The sequence below is a fragment of the Zea mays genome, chromosome 1 (assembly GCF_902167145.1).
Source record: "Zea mays cultivar B73 chromosome 1, Zm-B73-REFERENCE-NAM-5.0, whole genome shotgun sequence".
Taxonomy (NCBI): domain Eukaryota; kingdom Viridiplantae; phylum Streptophyta; class Magnoliopsida; order Poales; family Poaceae; genus Zea; species Zea mays.
In genome coordinates this window covers 164,848,280-164,867,946 of record NC_050096.1, presented here as the reverse complement: position 1 = coordinate 164,867,946, position 19,667 = coordinate 164,848,280, and positions in this window count along the sequence as shown.

The window sequence follows — 19,667 nt, the reverse complement described above, 5'->3', positions numbered from 1 at the left end:
TCAGACTTCCTCCCACGGCGCATCTCTAAACTAGCACCCCCAACCAGCTGATGCTGCCCCCCGGCCATTCCAGGGCGACAGTGATACAGATACTTCCACAGTCCAAAATGTGGCAGGACGCCAAGAAAAGCCTCACACAAATGAACGTAAATGGAAATTTGCATAATAGAATTGGGATTCAGATGAGTCAAGTTAAGGCGATAGAAATCAAGGAGACCGCGGAAAAAGGGAGAAATGGGGAGAGCGAGACCGCGGAGAAGAAAAGGAACGTAAATCACGGATTCATGGGTATCCTCTGTCGGGACAGTGACCCCATGACAAATCCGCCAAGAACAAAGCTCCCTCGGGGGAAGGACCCCGATGGACACGAGGTGGAGAAGGTCAGGCTCGGAGACAACAGACATATGGTTACCTGCGAAAGGCAACTGGCTGTTGGGGTCGATGGGGGGAATCACCGCAGCGGATGAACTCGAGGCCTTTCTCTTGGGCGCCATCTCAACTCTACTGGCGAACAGAGCGAGAGTCGAATTGCAGAGAGGATCGGGAGGTAGGAAAGCAAGGACTAGGGCACGGAAAGCAGAGGCGGCTGAAAGCGCAGTATATGCGGGATATTCCCAAGTGAGATACCGTCTCCAAAAGCGCCCAGTCAGCACCTGGAAGTTACTTCTAAAACACCGGCGTGCCACGTCGTCACCCGGCGGCTACTTCTAAAACCCCGGTGTGCCACATCGTCACTCGGCTATTATCCTCAAAGTGGCCGACATGGCCCGTTTTAACTCGACTGTTATTTCTAAGACGCTGACGTTATCACCAGTCGCTCGGCATTTATCTCTAAAGCGCCGACGATGTCTTCAGTCGCTCGACGGCTATTTTTAAAACACCAACGTTATCACCAGTCGCTCGACATTTATCTCTAAAGTGTCGATGATGTCTTCAGTCGCTCGGCGGTTACCTCTAAAGCGCCAACGATGTCTCCAGTCGCTCGGCGGCTATCTCTAAAGCACCGACGATGTCTTCAGTCGCTCGGCGGCTATCTCTAAAGCGCCGACGATGTCTTCAGTCGCTCGGTAGCTATCTCTAAAGCGCCGACGATGTCCTCAGTCGCTCGGCGGTTATCTCTAAAAAACGCTGGCGTTGTCACAGGTCACTCGGCTGTCACATCTAAGAGCGCCGACGTGGTCAACAGTTATTCCGACGCTGACATGGTTTCGTCATCACTCGGACTCTATTTCAAATGCGTAAATATCGATAATAATAGCTCGGCCATCACCCCTGAAACAGCGATATGATGCCCGAGTTATTTAGTTACTATTCCGAATGAATCAACTTCACAAATAAGAGATCGACTTACTACGAAGCAAAGTAATTGGTACAGGAGGAGACAAAGTCATTCTTCATTAAGGGAAGTAACAGTACTTACAAATCAACTCATTATGAGTTGATGCTTCCCTACTCCTACTACTACTACTACTACTACTACTACTACTACTACTACTACTACTACTACTACTACTACTACTACTACTACTACTACGCTACACTATACTACTCTACACTACTAATACTACTACATTATTTCACTATACTACTTCTAATCTATACTAATATCTAAAAACCAGTGGCATCTAGCCACTGGCCTTGTTGCTGCCCTTGCTGATGTCGCCGTCGCCGCTGCCCCTACTGTTGCCGCCGTCATCGCCCCTGCTGCCGCCGTTGCTGCCCCTGCTGCCGCTGTTGCCGCCCCTGCCGCCGCCGTCACCGTCGTCGCCTCCGTCGTCGTCGTCGTCGTCACCTTCGCTGTCCTCCTCGGGCGAGTCCTCCTCGTCCGAGGAGTACTCCGACTCATCCGAGCCCTCGAGCCCAGAGCGCTCAACGGCCCGGATGTAAGTCTAGACCTCCGCGGAAATCCCCTGAGAGTCGTCCGAGTCATCGGACGACGCTGGGGGAGAGACGGGAGCTGGAGACCCCTCGGACTCAGAGGAGAACTCCTCCTCTGAGTATTCCGAGTCGCCAAAGTCCTCTGATGGAGGAGTCGGCTCGCGCTTGCGTTTGTTGTTCTTGTCCATGGTGGAAATGCAAGGAGAGGAAGAAAGCAAGCAGCGGAGAACAAAAAGAGATGTGAAAAAACCAGAGAGGCAAAGGCACTATTTATAGAAGAAGAAGGCAACCACTCATCTCCAACCACGGTCACTGAACAGTCGCGAAGCATTCAATACACACTTCAACCCGTCTGAAGACACATCAGGCGGCTGACGCCGTTTCACGCAACGCAACACCCATTGGGACTCCAGTCAACAGCGCGGATGATATGATTACGCCCGCCGTCACATCAAATTACTACTCAGAAGCAGCCGGCTAAAACACTCAGCGTACCAAGCCGTCCCTTGCCCACACCCATTGGGGGGACGCCCAGGAATTATCAGTATATTTTTCAAAACTGTCACATCCGTGCAGGGCATGCAATGAATACCTCAAGACAAAAATGAGATATCAGTAAGGATCAAAGGAAAGCCAAATATAGCCGGCGAAGTACAAAATCTGACCGACAGAAGCGACGTGAAGACTAGCCAGGGAACGTCCATCAAATGTCCAATCAGTCGCAGAGCAAATAAATTGCACCACCTAGCAAGATATGGGCGGATCACGAACTCGGCTCCAAAAGACAAAATACATGCTGACCTCTGAAGCATAATATTGATGACATAATGCTGACCTCTAAAGCATAATATGGATGACATAATGTCGACTTCTAAGGCACCCGAAAAAAGAAAAGATGACCCTCAGCAAAAAGACACGAAATGAAGACCTTCGAATGGATTATCTTCGAAAATCCACTCGAAGCTCGGGGGCTACACCCATTGGGTGCACCTCTGGTGCACCCAATGAAGTTCAGGGTCCTACAAAATGAAATGCCGACCTCTAAGGCACAAGCATGAAACAAGGCTCCAGTTTACGAGTGATCAAAGCAGAAGGAGATAGTAAAAAATCATTTTTACCAGACTGCTTGGAGAGCATTTCTTATCATAAACAAAGACCGCAAGCTGGACCTAGGATCTTTGGGCTGATTATCTCAAAATCAGCCCGAAGATCAGGGGCTTGTGGGGGACAGATATCCCCCGGGTCCACTAGAAGGATAAAAGACCTCACGAAAGGCCCAAGGGCCCAATAACCCGTGAGGTCACTCCTTCATGGGCCTAGGGAGGAACGACCAGTGAAGCAGATCGACATAAGGCCGGGTTAGCGCAAACCCGGACGGCCCCACGGCGTTGAGCAAGCGACCGCAACAGAAGATCCGACTTTCCCGCGCTGGAGCCCCGTACGACGGAACCAGGCGAGGATAAGTCGGCAGAATCATAGGAAGATAGACTAAAACGGTTCACCATCTTTTAGGTGCACATTGTTATCATATCCACATGTATTGCCTCACGGTTGAATATATAAGGCCTAGGGGGCACCCCTTCAGATCGATCGATCCCACTATTCAGCCATCCACCTCAACTCTCTACGAGAGCTACCTTGTAACCCATTACACAAAGCATACTCGTCAGGACGTAGGGTGTTACGCATCTCAAAGCGGCCCGAACCTGTAAACATTGTCCATTGTCCCTCGTGCATCTGGCACGAACCATTTAGCTACAGTCGGCGACACCATCCTACTCTTAAAACACCTTGAGGGGCAACCCCGGGTGTGCGGTCGGACCCAAAACACCGACACCAGTTTCCAAGGTTTTCAAACGAAGCTAGTTACTGCTCAGGCCTTGTTTCAATGCACGTAAGACCATGAGGAGTACCTTTAGGCGTATGTCCGAAGGTTTTTGCGCCTAAGAGCACAAGCGCCCACTGTGCCCAATGAAATTGTCATTGAGACCAGATCAAGGGACTTCGACCAGGACCTACAACTCAATATTTTGCTAGGAAGCCTCCACAAACCCTGGAGAAGCTCCTTCAGAACATGGACGAGTACATCCGGGCCGATAATGATTTTCTCTAAAGATGGGAGGAAGCCTATAGGTTTTCTGAGATGATTAGGGGCTTCAGAGGGAGACTTCATCCCTGGCATGTTCGATCAATCCATAACTCCAGTGCCAATGATGAATGGGCTAGCAATGTTTAGCCTAGCCATCACAGTTCTTAGTCTTCGAGCATGCAACATACTTACTTTAGGCCACCAGCTCCAAGAAGCAGAGGAGGAAGAGGTTTCAGTGGAGGAAGGTTCGGCAATCAATCCAGAAAGTTGTACTGTCGTTTTTGTGGCGAGGACAAGGGCCGCACAACAAGGACATGCCAGATCACAATTCAAAAGCAGAAAGAAATTGCTGAAGCCGAACCGCGGTAAAGTCAGCCGAAGCAAGTCCTCCACACTGCTTCGTGTTACTCTCCATACATCCTAGAATACGTAGGCAATCAACAACCTATGCCTTCTGTTGCTTCGGCAAGCCATTCCCGAGCTTCCTGGCCTCAGTTGCCACCGCCACCACCGCTAGTCCACAATCAGCAGCCAGAAGGGCGCAATCATACTCAGCAACAGCGCGACCTTCGGTAGGAGTCTGAAGCTTGCACGGTTAATAGCATTGTGCCTGAATCGAAGCATATTTACTAAAAGAACTACAGTGGCTCGGCTAAGGAATATATTGATTTGATGTATCTTAACTATTTCTGCCTTTTATATTTTCTTGAAAGAAAAACAATACAGGAGGGATAAATTTTCAACTTGATGTAATAATATAGTTGTTACACCATTGAGTGTGACAGAATTAAGTTCCGAAGCTACAAAGTCGTTCCTAAGGGGGCAGAGTAAGTTCTAAAGCTACAAAGCCGTTCCTAAGGGAGCGCAGTGTAAGTTCCGAAGCTCAAGTCGTTCCTAAGAGAAAGCAGAGCCAAAATGCCACCTAAATTAGAGGTGAAGAAGCTCCAAAGTCGTTCCTAAGGGGATGCAGAGCTTAAATACCACCTAAATCAGAGGTGAAGAAGCTCCAAAGTCGTTCCTAAGGGAATGCAGAGCTTAGCTCCAAAGTCATTCCTAAGGGAATGCAGAGCTAAAATACCACCTAAATAAAATGTGAAGAGACACTAAAGTCATTCCTAAGGGAATGCAGAGTCTGGGTGTGTTTTCGTGTGGGTGCTCATCTTTGACATAAACATCATATTGCATGATACCATCACATCATCCTGTATAGCATTATATCATACATCATATCGCATCAACAAGAAAATTGTGAAGAAGGGAAAATGCTCCTCCAAAAATATTTGATGGGTTATGAAACAATGTGCTGAAGCACAAAGTATACCTTTGGCAGACATAATTTTACATAGTAGGGAAATCTTCGTCAGCAATGTTATTATACAGCAACCGTGGCAAAGAATGAGGTATTCAATCAATAGAGGGGCGATTTTTCTTTGTGAAGCATGAAAAGAAGGGAAGGTGTTTTTTCGCCGAAGGCTCAAAAATGGTATGTACACAAATTTCATGCATCACAAAGAAACATATTACATTAATATACATATAGATATTTGATGTCTGCCTCATACACAAATATTACATTTCCTAGTATACAAGAATTTAGTCTTCTTTCAGTATTCTTTCGGCGGCTTCATGTAAAAGTCTGTCAATGACTTGGTCGACAACTTCGTTAGCAATTTTCATTACATCTAAAGCCTCTTTCATAATTGGATCCACCTCAGGATTGTATGGCTCCGGTGGTGGCGAGAGGTCGGCTGTAATAAAGAGCATATTGGTGAATTTCGAAGCTATAAACAAACAGCGAGACAAAAAGTTTTTAAAGGATACCTATAATTAATGCGCGTTCAACAGCTTCTTCAGCTTCCTTTGCCTCCACTTGTGCATCGTGAGATTCTATTTCACTCTTCTTTATAGCTTCATCGGCCATCTCACGGCCGCCCTTCATCAAATATCGGAATAGAACTTCCCGCCCATCAAAGTAGCTTTGGTTGAAGGTTCTTTCGTATCGTCTATAGAGAAGATGGTTTCTGCCTGGGCTGCAGCCTCAACATGTTCACAGCCGGTTTCTCCAAAACTGCTGCAACCCCTCGGGCACAGGCAAAGGCACAAATATCCCCGCGGTCGCTGAGTATTTCTTCAAAAGCTTCGACCTCTTCGCCGATCCATTGAATAACTCCTTCGGGATCCCCTCAGATAAATTTTTGCTCTGATGAGTATGCACCCACCTTTGCAAAGCTATCTTTTAGTCTCTTCGCACAATCCATGGATACTTCTGTATAATTTTTCTCTAGAATCCTAAAGTTCTTCAATATTTTTCTGCACCCTTGCTGTTTCCATTTCACTTATTTCTTTTTTCGCCTTTGCAACTTCAAAATCTTCATTCATTTCAGAAATTTTCTTCTTTAAACCTTCAACCTCGGCTTCGTGAGCTTCGGCTTGTGCTTTCAGCTGAGCTTCGCTGGTTTTTAGCCTATCCACTAAGGAGAGCAGTATCTTGTCTTTTTCAAGTGCTTCATTCCTTAGTGTAATAACCTCTGATCGAAGATTTCCAAGCGCTAGCTGGCAGCTTTCATCTTTGGCTTTTTTCTAGGCCTTTAAAGCTTTGCTCAGAATTAAACCCTACAAAACAAAGGATGAGCACATACTGAAAAGGAAGTAAACTACAAAAATAACTTGCTTTCTAACAAGTTAAATTGTTCCTACCTTCAGATTGTTATAGGCAAGGCTATCCGCGAGTTGGTCCTTCGTCATTGCAGACAAACCTAACTCAAGCTTTGGGTATCGTATATTGTCTGCCATCTCCTGACAGACATGAATTTCTTTGTTGTCAAGCAGACAATAAAGGAAGTCATCTTCATCATCCCCACCATACACTAAGGATCCTCGAGGGTATTGCAGATCCCTGGCGTAATGTTGCGCTTCGGCAATTTGCCATTTTGATATTTTTTCCCTGAAGCATGACGCACTATAAATTCCAATTCCTCAGTAGATGCTCCAAGGGCAGGGGACTCTCTTTTTCTAACAGTAATGGAGCTTTTACAGCATCCGAAGGTCTTGTTTTAGCACCTATTTCAACAGCCTCATAAGGTCTTGCTTCGGCGGGAGCCGAGGGCCTAGCCTCATCTGCAATCTATGTTATGTCAGCTTCGGCAGATTTCTTCGTATTTTCGCCTTCCGCGCTAGGTGCTTCGACGGAAGCAGGAGTTAACGCCCTTGTGGATTCTATAACAGCGTCCAATACACTGGTCATCCTCCTTCTCTTTGGAGTTACTGAAGCAATTCTTTGAACCTTCGGCAGTTCTGTTTCTTGCAATGGACTCAAGGCTTTCAGCCGCTCCGCTGCTATCTTCAGTTTTGGCTCTTCGGCCGGTTCTGTCTTAGCTTCGGCAGGAGCGGGGTAGCTTGACTCAAAAACAGAAGACCCTTCAGCAGGCCTCGGCTCTCCGGCTGTCTCAATGCATTTGGGGCGATGTGTCAAAACTTTAACCTTTTTCGTCTTCGGCGTAGTAGAAATCGTCGAAGCAGCAGCTCTTCTTTTCTTTTCTTGCTTTCGCAAAGGATAGGAGTAGTCCGGGTATACGAAGCCAATAACATGAAAAACCCTATTCAACCTTTTCTTGCCTCGACCTCTGAATGCCGTTGTCATGGCATCATCTTTGGCCCTTGAGTAGGCACCAAGTAACTCATCACTGGTTGCGTCAATGGCATCTAGCAAGTCGTCGTTTGACTCATCAAATTGGCTCTTGTATTTGAATTTATACTTCAAGTAAATCAAACCACCTTGGCTAGACCCAGCAGCAGCCTCCTTCGGCATCTCCCACCCACTTTCGAGTGACCACACTTTGTAGGCAATGTGCTCCTGGACTAAGTCCCTGGTGCCTATGTAAGTGCATACTGTATTATAAGTAGCTTGGCACGTTTGTATGTCGTTACCCAGAGCAAGGGATTGTCTCCTAATGCCGAAGTGAGACCATATAGGACGTTGGATAATCCCCTTGATGTCTTCTCTCTCAACCAGATCATTATTTACATAGAACCATTCTTGCATCCAGGCTCTCGGCCATCTCTTGCGGAATGTTGGGACTGGGTTGCTTACCTCAGAGCGGGTTACGAAGCCACAACAACTGAAGTTATTGTGATATTGTTCTTTTCCGGTGGCCTTCGTCTCATAAGACAATTCATGCATGTTGCAGAAGCATTTCGCATTTGGTTCTAATCCTTGGCTCCTAATGGCCCAAACATAAACCCCTATCTTGATGATGGCTTCGGGGGTAAGCTGATGAAGGTAGACTTCGAAGGTTTTCAGCACTTCGACCAACACACTATCTAAAGGAAACTGAAGCCCTGCTTTCATGAAACTTCTGTAGACAACCACCTCGTCAGCTTCGGGCAGAGGGACATTACTCTCCCCTCCAGCCCGCACAATAGAAATGTCACAAAAGTACCTTCCCTTCATGGCATCAATTTGTCCTTGTTTGATTGTTGACTTTTCGAAGACAACATGACTTGGCCTCCAGGGCCGATCTTCGACATCCTCATTCTCACTTTCTACATCAAAGTCTTCACTATCGCTGGAACCCTCTAATATTCTAGCCAATGTCTCATGTGCAATCTTTTCTACATTGGTCCTCTCCATAGCTTCGTAAAACTCAGACAGCGCTGGGTCGAAAGTCTTCTTCTCATCAGCCATCAAATCAAAACTTGTCGAAATGCTGAAGCTCCAAATCTCGATAGAACAAGAAAGTTTAAAATGGCGAGCATAGTACAAACAACTGAAATAGCGCAAGTAACGCTTTAAATACGAGCTCATATTTATATGCATAGCGCCCCACGGCTTGGTGGGCCCAGCATGTCAGTGTCGTTCGCTATTCTTACGAAGGGAAGGTGTTTTTTTCGAACCTTCGGCAAAAGGCCTTCGTCCACGTCACAGTCTAAATTTGTTACAAGGAAACAAATTAATACTGCGAGGGGCTACTGTTGTGGGCCTTCCTCTTCCGAAGGTCCCCATAAATGCGACTAACCATATGTTCTCAGCATGATTATGAATAGTTACAGGAAGCTTCGGTATTGGGACAGAGAACTTCGGCTGAACATGTTGACGAAGCTAGAGGCCAAAAGACTTCGGTTGAATATGTCGACAAAGCTCAAGCATGATAACGACTGAAGAAGAATAAAGACCATACAGTCCTTAACAATCCTTGTTAAGATTATAGATAGTTGTGAGGGGCATAAATGTACTTTTACCCGGGCTGCGTCCTGTGCCTATAAATAGATGAACAGTAACACCATACTGTTCATGTTGGGTTGTAATCACTCACGCGTCATTCTCGCACCCTCATCTTCTGGCAAGCCGAAGGTACCAATGTAACATGAATATTATTTATGTTCATTCATGTTTATGAAATACAAGAATGAATAGATCATTGATATATAATTATAATAATCTTTATTCCTTTGTGTTCCTTTACTTTCTTATTTACATTCATACTAATATACTGAGATGATGAAGGTATGTCCTTCATGACCTTCGTCTGGAGATCATTATATATGAGAGGAAATAATGCTTCGAAGGACGAAGGTGTTTAACCATTAACAATTGTGTTGCCTTGTTCTTGATTCATAGCATTTGAGAACAAGCGAACAACATGTGCCTTCCTCAATGGCCCTATCAAGGAAGAGGTATATGTTGAGAAACCTCCCGGCTTTGAAGATAGTGAGTATCCTACACATGTGTATAAGCTCTCAAAGGCTCTTTATGGGCTCAAACAAGCCCCAAGAGCATGGTATGAATGCCTGAGAGACTTTCTAATCACTAATGGCTTCAAAGTTGGAAAAGCTGATCGTACTCTCTTCACTAAAACAATTGCTAAAGACTTGTTTATATGCCAAATTTATGTTGATGATATTATATTTGGGTCTACTAACAAGTCATCTTGTGAAGAATTTAGTAGGATTATTATACAGAAATTTGAGATGTTTATGATGGGGGAGTTGAAGTACGTCCTTGGATTCCAATTCAAGCAACTCCAAGAGGGCACCTTCATCTGTCAAACTAAGTACATTCAAGATTGTTGGGGGCCTTCGTCTTCCGAAGGTCCTCAAAAATATGATTTAACAATATTTCCAAGTATGATATGTAAGCAGGTACCTTCGGACTCGGGTCAAAAGCATATATAATATGGAGAGCATGATCGGGACGAAGGTCGATCCTGACGAAGGTCGAGTCAATCCCGAAGCTATGCGCAAGAAAGCTTCGGCTAGATGGTGGAAAAAGGAACCGACTTAAAGGAGAAAAGGCTATCTAGTCCTCATAGAATTGTATATAAGTTAATAATAAATGTAAAGGGCATGAATGTAATTTCTCAGAGGCTGTATCCTGTGCCTATAAATAGATGAACAGTACCCCCGTACTGTTCACGCTAATTTGGCATTTGCTTTTGCGTCACGCTCGTACCTTTATTCTTTGTCAAGCTGAAGGTACCAAATGTTATTCAATATTGTCCTTATATTAACTTACAATGATATACTGATAAATATATATGATAATTTTATTGTTCACATCGTTTCTTATGCTTTACATGTTCCATTCGTTGTTAATATTTATACGTACATGTACGTTGAGATGATGAAGGTATGTCCTTCATGACCTTCGTCCGAAGATCATTATATCCTTGGGAAATAATGCTTGGAAGGACGAAGGGCATTAACAAATAACTTGTTTTGGTGTTGCCTTGTTCTCAATTTATAGCATTTGAGAGCAAGTCCCCAACATTGGCGCCCACCTCCAGTGAACCCTCTTTTCGACCACCTTCGGCAAGCACTAACCTTCGTCATGCCACCGAAGAAAGCTTCAGCGACAGGGGCTGCCGCACTGCAGCCACTAGACCCAAACTAGAAGACCCTTTCTCTTCGAGAGGCCCGAAGCCAGAAGAGGAAGGTTAGTAGTCCAACACTCCAAGAGGAGGAGTTGGACCAAGAAATTAGAAACATGGAGATTATCCACCAGCAAGTGCAAAGGAAGAAGGAGAAGATGGCCCGACTGGCTGATCTTTAGAGGCAGATCGATGAAGCCACCGAAGAAGTACGCCATCTTGTTCAAGACGAACAAGATCGAAGGCCCCAACACAGGGAGCTTCATCAAGAAGGCTTGTTCAACAACGATGGATGGTATGATGATTTTAATCATGATACCTTTACTTTTGATGATGCTTCTCCCTTGGCAGCATAACTGCAGGCTATCCCATGGCCCCCATCATACAATCCACCTCAGCTTCCCATGTATGATGGGCATTCAGACCCGAAGTAGTTTTTGATGAGTTATGAAGCAACTATATCTTCATATGGAGGCAATGCAGCTGTCATGGCCAAGTCCTTCGTCATGGCAGTTCAGAACGTGGCCCAAACATGGTATTCTTCTCTTCGACCAGGGACTATTACTTCGTGGCAGAAGCTCGAGGATATGCTGGTGACAAGTTTCCAAGGCTTCCAGACGAAGCCAGTCACAGCTCAGGCCTTGTTTCAGTGCACGCAAGATCATGAGGAGTACCTCCAAGCATATGTCCGAAGGTTCTTGCGTCTCAGAGCACAAGCGCCTATAGTGCCTAATGAAATTGTTGTTGAAGCCGTGATTAAGGGGCTTCGTCCAGGACCTACTGCTCAGTATTTCGCTAGAAAGCCTCCACAGACTCTGGAGAAGCTGCTTCAGAAGATGGATGAGTACATCGGGGCCGACAATGACTTCCGCCAAAGAAGGGAGGAAGCATATAGGTTCTCTGAAATGACCAGGGGCTTCGGAGGAAGAATCCACCCGAGGCATGTCAGGTCCATTCACAACTCCATCCAGAATGATGACAGAGGAAGTCAACATCAGAGACCGTAGTATTCTTTGCAAGCTTCGGGACAGCAACAAAACTCTTTCCGGCCGCAAGCTCCAAGAGGTAGAGGCGCCAGGGGCTTCGGAGGAAGATATGGGGACCAGCCCAAGAAAATCTACTACTGTTGGGGGCCTTTGTCTTCTAAAGGTCCTCAAAAATATGATTTAACAATGTTTCTGGAGTATAATATATGAACAGGTACTTTCAGACTCGGATCAGAACCACAGTGTGAAGAAGCACAAAGAATACGAAGGTTGGCGCGTAACTGAAGCTATGCGCAGGCAAGCTTCGGCATGACAGCAGAAAAGGAAACCGACTTAAAAGGGAAAAGGCTATTTAGACCTCGATGGATTACTATAGAGTCATTAGCAAATGTAAAGGGCATGGGTGTAATTTTACATGGGCTGCGTCCCATGCCTATAAATAGATGAACAGTGCTCCTGTACTGTTCACGCTGACTTGGCATTTGCTTTTGCGTCACGCTTGTACTCTTACCTTCTTTCGAGCCAAAGGTACATTTGTAACTTGCTATCATTTCTATTTTTCCATAATAATAAAATAGAAATGAATTGACAATACATAATTGTCCATGTTATCTTTTATGTTTCATATGATTCTCTCTTCATTATTAAATGTTACGTTAATGAAGGCATGTCCTTCATAACCTTCGTCCGAAAATCATTATATCCCAAGGGAAATAATGCTTCGAAGGACGAAGGACTTTAACGTTTAATATTTTTTGTGTTGCCTTGTTCTTAACTCATAGCATTTGAGAACAAGTCCCCAACAACTGCCTATTTTGTGGAGAAGACAAGGGCCACAATACAAGAACGTGTCAAATCACCATCCAAAAGCAAAAAGAAATTGCAGAAGCCGAAGCCCAGAAAAATCAGCCGAAATAGGTCCTGCACACTGCTTCGTGTCATTCACCCTACATACCAGAATATGTGGGTAATCATCCCGCAGCTTCTGTTGCTTCGGCTAGTCAGCCACAAGTTTCTTGGCCACATCTTCCTCCTCCGCCGCCACTACAGCCTGCCTACTCTCGAGGTCAGTAGCCAGAAGGGAGCCAACAGACCCATCAGCAGCGAGATTTCAGGGAAGGGTCCGAAGCTCGCACAGTTAACAGCACTGTGCCAGAATCAAAACACATATATTGAGAGATATCCTACCTTTGGCATAGTTTTACATTCACTGTCGTTTTCTTTTTAATAAGGAACAATCAATGTAAACCTAGTTTTCTTGCTATTTTTTAACTCTCTGTACTAGCTTCGTTTATGTCAAAATGAAATATACCTTCGTCACAGACTCACGAAGAATGCCGAAGCTACAAAGAGGCATTCCTTCGAGAATGCAGTGCCCAAAATCGCACTAAAAGTTTCACCGAAGCTACAAAAAGTCGTTCTTAAAGAACGCAGCGTAAGTTTGCCGATGCTTCGAAAAGCCGTTCCTAAGGGAGCGCAGCGTAAGTTTTCTGCTTAAAAGTCGTTCATTAGGGAATGCAGAGCCAAATACCGCCGAAATATAAGGCGAAGCGCGAAAAGTCAACACGAATACCGCCGAAATAGAAGGCGAAGAAGTTCAAAAGACGTTCCTTAGGGAATGCAGAACTTACACCGAAAAATAAACGGTGCAGCCGAAGTAAACGGCAAAGAGATTTCAGTCATTCCTTAGGGAATGAAGGTTGTGGAAGAAGCTTCGGATGTGTGTGTTTGGGCATTCATTTGCACGATACATTAGCATCATTCATTGCATCATATCGCATAGCATCACATCATACATCATATCACAACAATGATATCAATAGAAAACAAGGCCAATCTTCGGGTAATGCTGAAAATCACAACTTCATCAGTTCTGATGCGTAAAAAGCTTTTCGAAGCATTGATGTTTTACAAAGTACGGATGATTTTTACAAAGCATAAAAGCTCTTCTTTATGAAGCATGAAAAGAAGGTAAGGTGTTTTTCGCCGAATGCTCAAAAACGGTATGTACATAAAGTTTCATGCATCACAAAGAACTGAATTACAAACAATTCATATATTACATTCAAGTACCAAATATTACAAGCACAGTTCAGCAAATGTTACAATAATGTTTTTACAATAGCTACTCTTCTTCCTTCAAAACTTTATCTGCAGCTTCGGTCAGCAATTTGGTAACGACTTCGTCTACAATAGCTTCGGCCATATTAATAATCTCTATTGTTTTCTTTGTCTCTGGGTCGACCATTGGGTCGAATGGCTCTGGGGGAGGAGATAGTTCAGCTGCGGTAGAAGACATGAATTAGTTCGAAGTCACAAAAATAAACAGCAATAAAGTTAAAAGACGTTGAGTAGTACCTATTCGTCTTTCATGTTCCGCAGCTTTTTCAGCTGCTTTCGCTGCTTCTTGAGTGTCATGGATGTCTTTTTCGCTCTTTTTCATTATTTCATGGGCCATCCCTCGGCCACCATTTTCCTAGATATCAGTTAAATAAATTCCGCCTATTGAGCTTGCTTCGGCCGAGGGGTCCTTCGTATCGTCAATAGAGAAGCCAACTTTGGCCTGGGCCAAAGTTTTAACATGTTCGCACCCTGCCTTCTCCAAAATAGCTGCAACTCCCCTCGCTCTAGAAAAAGCACAGACGTCCCCGCGGTCACTCAATATCTCTTCAAAAGCTTCGGCTTCACTGCTGATCCACTCGATTAGGCCCTCAGGATCGCCCCTTATGAAATGGTCTTCACTCGAGTACGCTCCCACGTTGGCGAAGCTAGTTTTTATCTTTTTAACACATTCTATAGATTTTTCAAAACATCTTTCTTTTGATGAGAGAAGCTCTGCAACTGTTTTTTCAAAATAATTTTTCTAGTACTCACTGGCATCTCGGTCAGCTTCGGCAACAGCGCATTTCAATTTGGCTTCAGTCAGTTGTTTTTGAAGGTTTTCAATCTCATTCCTTTGGATTTCAGATTGAGCCTTGAAGTTAGCTTCATTCCCCTTTACCTTGTCCACCAATGTAAGTAGAATTTTGTCTTTTCCAAGGCTTCGTTTCTCAGCTTGATAACCTCTATTCGAAGGTTGTTGAGAGCAATAGTGCAGCTCTCATCTTCAACATTCTTTTGTGCCCTTAAGGCGTTGCTAAGTATTAAGCCCTATACAAAAGAATGAATGGATTAACATAGGAGTAAAAGACTAATTCAAAATTCATAAACTTCAAAATTCACAATTTTTGTACCTTCAGACTATTGTATGCAAGGCTATCCGCAAGATCGTCCTTCATCATGGCACAGAGGCCAGCTTCAAGCTTCGGAAACCCCATACTTTTGGCCATTTCCCGGCAGACGAATAATTCTTTGTTGTCTGGGAGACAATACAAAAAGTCGTCTTCATCTGTACCATTAAACACTAAGGCCCCTTTCGGGTACTTCAGTTCTCGGGCATAGTGTTTAGCTTCAAAATTTTCTTCTTCAGATAATCTTTTTCCCGAAGCATGACGAATAATATAATCAAGGTCTTCGGAAGGCGCTTCGGGAGCAGGAGCGGCAGCTTTTTCAGGCAAAATCTAATCTATAGCTTCTTCTTCTGCTGCCTTTTCTCCAATTTCCAAGGGTTTCTCCTTGGCAGGCTCTGAAGGCCCAGCTTCGGCGCTAGCCTGGCTCATTGTAGCTTCGGTTTCGGTCAGTTTTGTTTCGGTTTCAATTTGCACTTTCGAAGCCTTGGCAATTTTCCCTGGAGTAGAACTAGAAGATTTTATCGTCTCCAGCACATCTAGTACACTGGCCATCCTTTTTCTCTTGGGGTCGCTGCTAGACCTTTTTGTGCCTTCGGCACCTCCACTCCTGCCGAAGGGCTTAGAACTTCTAATGTTTTCGTCCCTTCGATTCTCGGTTCTTCAATGTTTTCAGTCTTCGGCATTGCTGCTGGCTCTTCAATCCTCTGCGTAGGAGCAGGTCCTTTGGCTTCAATAGCTGAAGAAGTTTCACCGCCAAATTTAGGCACTATGGCCGGTTCAATGTAGCGCGGTCGGTGGGTAAGGACCTTCAACTTTTTCCTCTTCGGCGCAGGCTCGCTTGGAGCAGCCGAAGCAGCAGCCTTTCCAGAAGTTGCACCCTTTCTTTTCTGCCCCCGCGGCGGGTAGGATAGTCAAGGTACACAAATCCAATAGCATCAAAAACCCTATTTAGTCTTTTTTCGGCTCCCGAAGGCCGCAGATAGTGCATTATCTTCAGAGTTGGAGTATGTTCCAAGTAGTTCATCACTAGTATTTTCAACACATTTCAGCCAGTCATCATCTGGTTCGATAAACTGGTCTCCAAACCTGAAGGTGTATTTCAATCGAACTAAACCACCTTCGCTAGGGTTCGTGATGGTCTCTTTTGGCATTTCCCAGCTGTCTATCAGTGGCCATATCCTGTAGGCTACATGTTCTTGAACTAAGTCTCTTGTCCCAAAAAAGAGCAAACTGTGCTGAAGGCCCTTCGGCATGCTTCGGCTGCCTCATCAATTTCTACCTTCGGCTTTCGGAGACTGAAGCGGGACCAAATGGGTCGCATGATGATTTCTTTAATATCTTCTCTTGCCTTCAAATCATTTTTTACGTAAAACCATTCTTCCATCCAGGCCCCGGGCCACCTCTTCCGAAATGTTGGCACTGGGTAGCTTGCGCCAGAGCGAGCAACAAAGCTGTAGCACCCAAAATTATTATGATATTGTTCCTTACCCTAGAGCTTCGTCTCATATGAAAGCTCGTGCATACTGCAAAAACATCTTGCGCTTGGCTCTAGACCTTGACTCCTCACAGCCCAGACGAAGATCCCCATTCTGATAATTGCCTCAGGAGTGATCTGGTGAAGGAAAATCTGATATATCTTTAAAACTTCAACCACAAATCTGCTTAATGGGAACCGAAGTCCAGCTTTGAAGAAGCTTCGGTAGATTACAACTTCGTTTTCTTTGGGAGCAGGAACGGCTCTGTCTGCGTCAGCCCTCACAATAGACAAATCTCGAAAATACCTTCCTCTCATGTTATCAAGATGACTCTGCTTGATAGTTGATATCCCGAAGACTGCATGACTTGGTCGCCAGGGCCGATCTTCAGAGTCTTCGCCTCCACTCTCCACATCATAGCTATCACTATCATCAGTATCTTCAGACAAGCCTTCCAGAATTTCTTTAGTAATCTTCTCTGTATTCGTTTTCGCTATTGACTCAACAAATCCAGCAGTCTTCTCCTCAAGAAGCTTCTCCTCTTCGGTCAGCTTCGTCTCAGCAACTGTCTTCTTGTATTGAGACATCTTATCTTCGGAACTGACGAAAACGTGTCCTTCAAACTGAAGCTAAAAAGCTTGAGAGCTATCAGGCGCTAGTAAGCACAAGTAAACAAATTGAGAAAATAAGGAAAATGGCACAGACAGTGTATCAAGTGCAGGCGGTATGAGATCCTATTTATACGCCTAGCACGCTCCAAGTTGGAGGGCCCCGTTTGTCATTGACTGTTGCTATTCCAGCAAAGGAAAGGTGTTTTTTCGGACCTTCGGCTTAGAGCCTTCGTCCATATCGCAATCTGAATTCGTTATTCTAAACAAATTAATATTGCGAGGGGCTACTGTTGGGGGCCTTCGTCTTCCGAAGGTCCTCAAAAATATGATTTAACAATATTTTCCAAGTATGATATGTAAGCAGGTACCTTCGGACTCGGGTCAAAAGCATATATAATATGGAGAGCATGATCGGGATGAAGGTCGACCCTGACGAAGGTCGAGTCAATCCCGAAGCTATGCGCAAGAAAGCTTCGGCTAGATGGCGGAAAAAGGAACCGACTTAAAGCGGAAAAGGCTATCTAGTCCTCATAGAATTGTATATAAGTTAATAATAAATGTAAAGGGCATGAATGTAATTTCTCACATGCTGTGTCCTGTGCCCATAAATAGATGAACAGTACCCCCGTATTGTTCACGTTGATTTGGCATTTGCTTTTGTGTCACGCTCGTACCTTTATTCTTTGTCAAGCTGAAGGTACCAAATGTTATTCAGTATTGTCCTTATATTAACTTACAATGATATACTGATAAATATATATGATAATGTTATTGTTTACATCGTTTCTTATGCTTTACATGTTCCATTCGTTGTTAATATTTATACGTACATATATGTTGAGATGATGAAGGTATGTCCTTCATGACCTTCGTCCGAAGATCATTATATCCTTGGGAAATAATGCTTCGAAGGACGAAGGGCATTAAAAAATAACTTGTTTTGGTGTTGCCTTGTTCTCAATTTATAGCATTTGAGAGCAAGTCCCCAACAAAGATATACTCAAGAAGTTTGGAATGTAGAATGCCAACCCCATCAAGACTCCCATGGGAACAAATGGGCATCTCGACCTTGACATAGGAGGTAAATCTGTAGATCAAAAGGTATACTGGTCGATGATAGGATCCTTACTCTATTTATGTACTTCACGACAGGATATTATGCTTTCTGTATGCATGTGTGCAAGGTTCCAGGCAAATCCTAAGGAAGTTCATGTAACACCTCGGGCTTTAAGGGACAAAGCCAGGTGCATCTCATACATGCGCCAAGATGACAACATATATAATAACATAGTGTATAGAGATAAATGTCACAATAACATCAGAGTATTATTACATAGCGGAAGTCTTATTACAAAATAAAAGATAAATATAAAACGAACTAAGGATCTTCATTGGCGTAGAAGTCAACTGGGGAAACGCCACCTAGATCAGATCAAACTCCTCGCCTTGTGGCTCCTCCTGAACCACCTGTTCTTCTCCTGTGGGGGGTGTGAGACAACAAGGGTGAGCTCACACATGTTCATCGCTCAACAAGTTGTGGGGAATAATGTAGTATGAACTCACCAAAGGTGAGAGTTCAAGTGATGTGTAAGGCTAAACAACAATAGGGGTTAAAGCTGAGCATTGCTTTTAATAAGTTGGTCAAATTTTATTAGCAATTACTAGATGTAAGTAAATACCAAACCATAATAAATAATAGAACAAAATTAATAACAAATCCCAATGCAAATGCAAATGACAAAATTGAGTTTAGGTTCCATAAATTAATCATCAGAGAGTCCTGAGCTGCTCATGACCGTGAGCTCGGCTAGTATACCAGTTTTACACTCTATAGAGGTTGTACCATGTACCCACAAGTCGTGTATCCCATGTCGCCAGGGTTAGCTAGACCCTTAGACACTACTGAGGTGAATGGCTAGGGATCCACTACGAGGCCTTTACAAAGTTCCACTAGCTTCCGAAAACCTGCTACAGTTTATGGGAAGAGCACTTGCAAGAATCCCCCATCTGACCGCCATCGCAGCAAAATCAACCCGAGAACCTCCTTGCATGCAATCCCCTACTGTCCTTGCCCCTTTAGGGTAAGGTAGTATTCCACTAGCTTTCCTAGTTAGTTGGCCAAGGGCGTCCCATTAAACCCTTGTGGTGGCACGTGTTTCTCAAGTTAAGCTCCATGTTCCAATTTACATTTAATGATCTTGACATGAACATAAGTAAAATAACAAAATAACAAGAACATGGATATAATGAAATATTAAACCAAAAACCATGTAAAGCAATAGCAAAACTACCCATGTGATTCAGGGGTAAACAAGGTAAAAAGGATAATAGACTAGGGTGACCTATTGGGTCCCATCAAAATTAAACCTATGCATGAATAAGTGATAATAAAGAACATTATTAGGTAAACGAAAGTGATCAAGGGCACAACTTGCCTGTCACTTGAGATTCCAGTTACTAGGGTGATTCTTCGGATCCTCGCGACCTCACTGCTAGTCGTAGCAATACAAACAACCATGGTATAGATAAAAT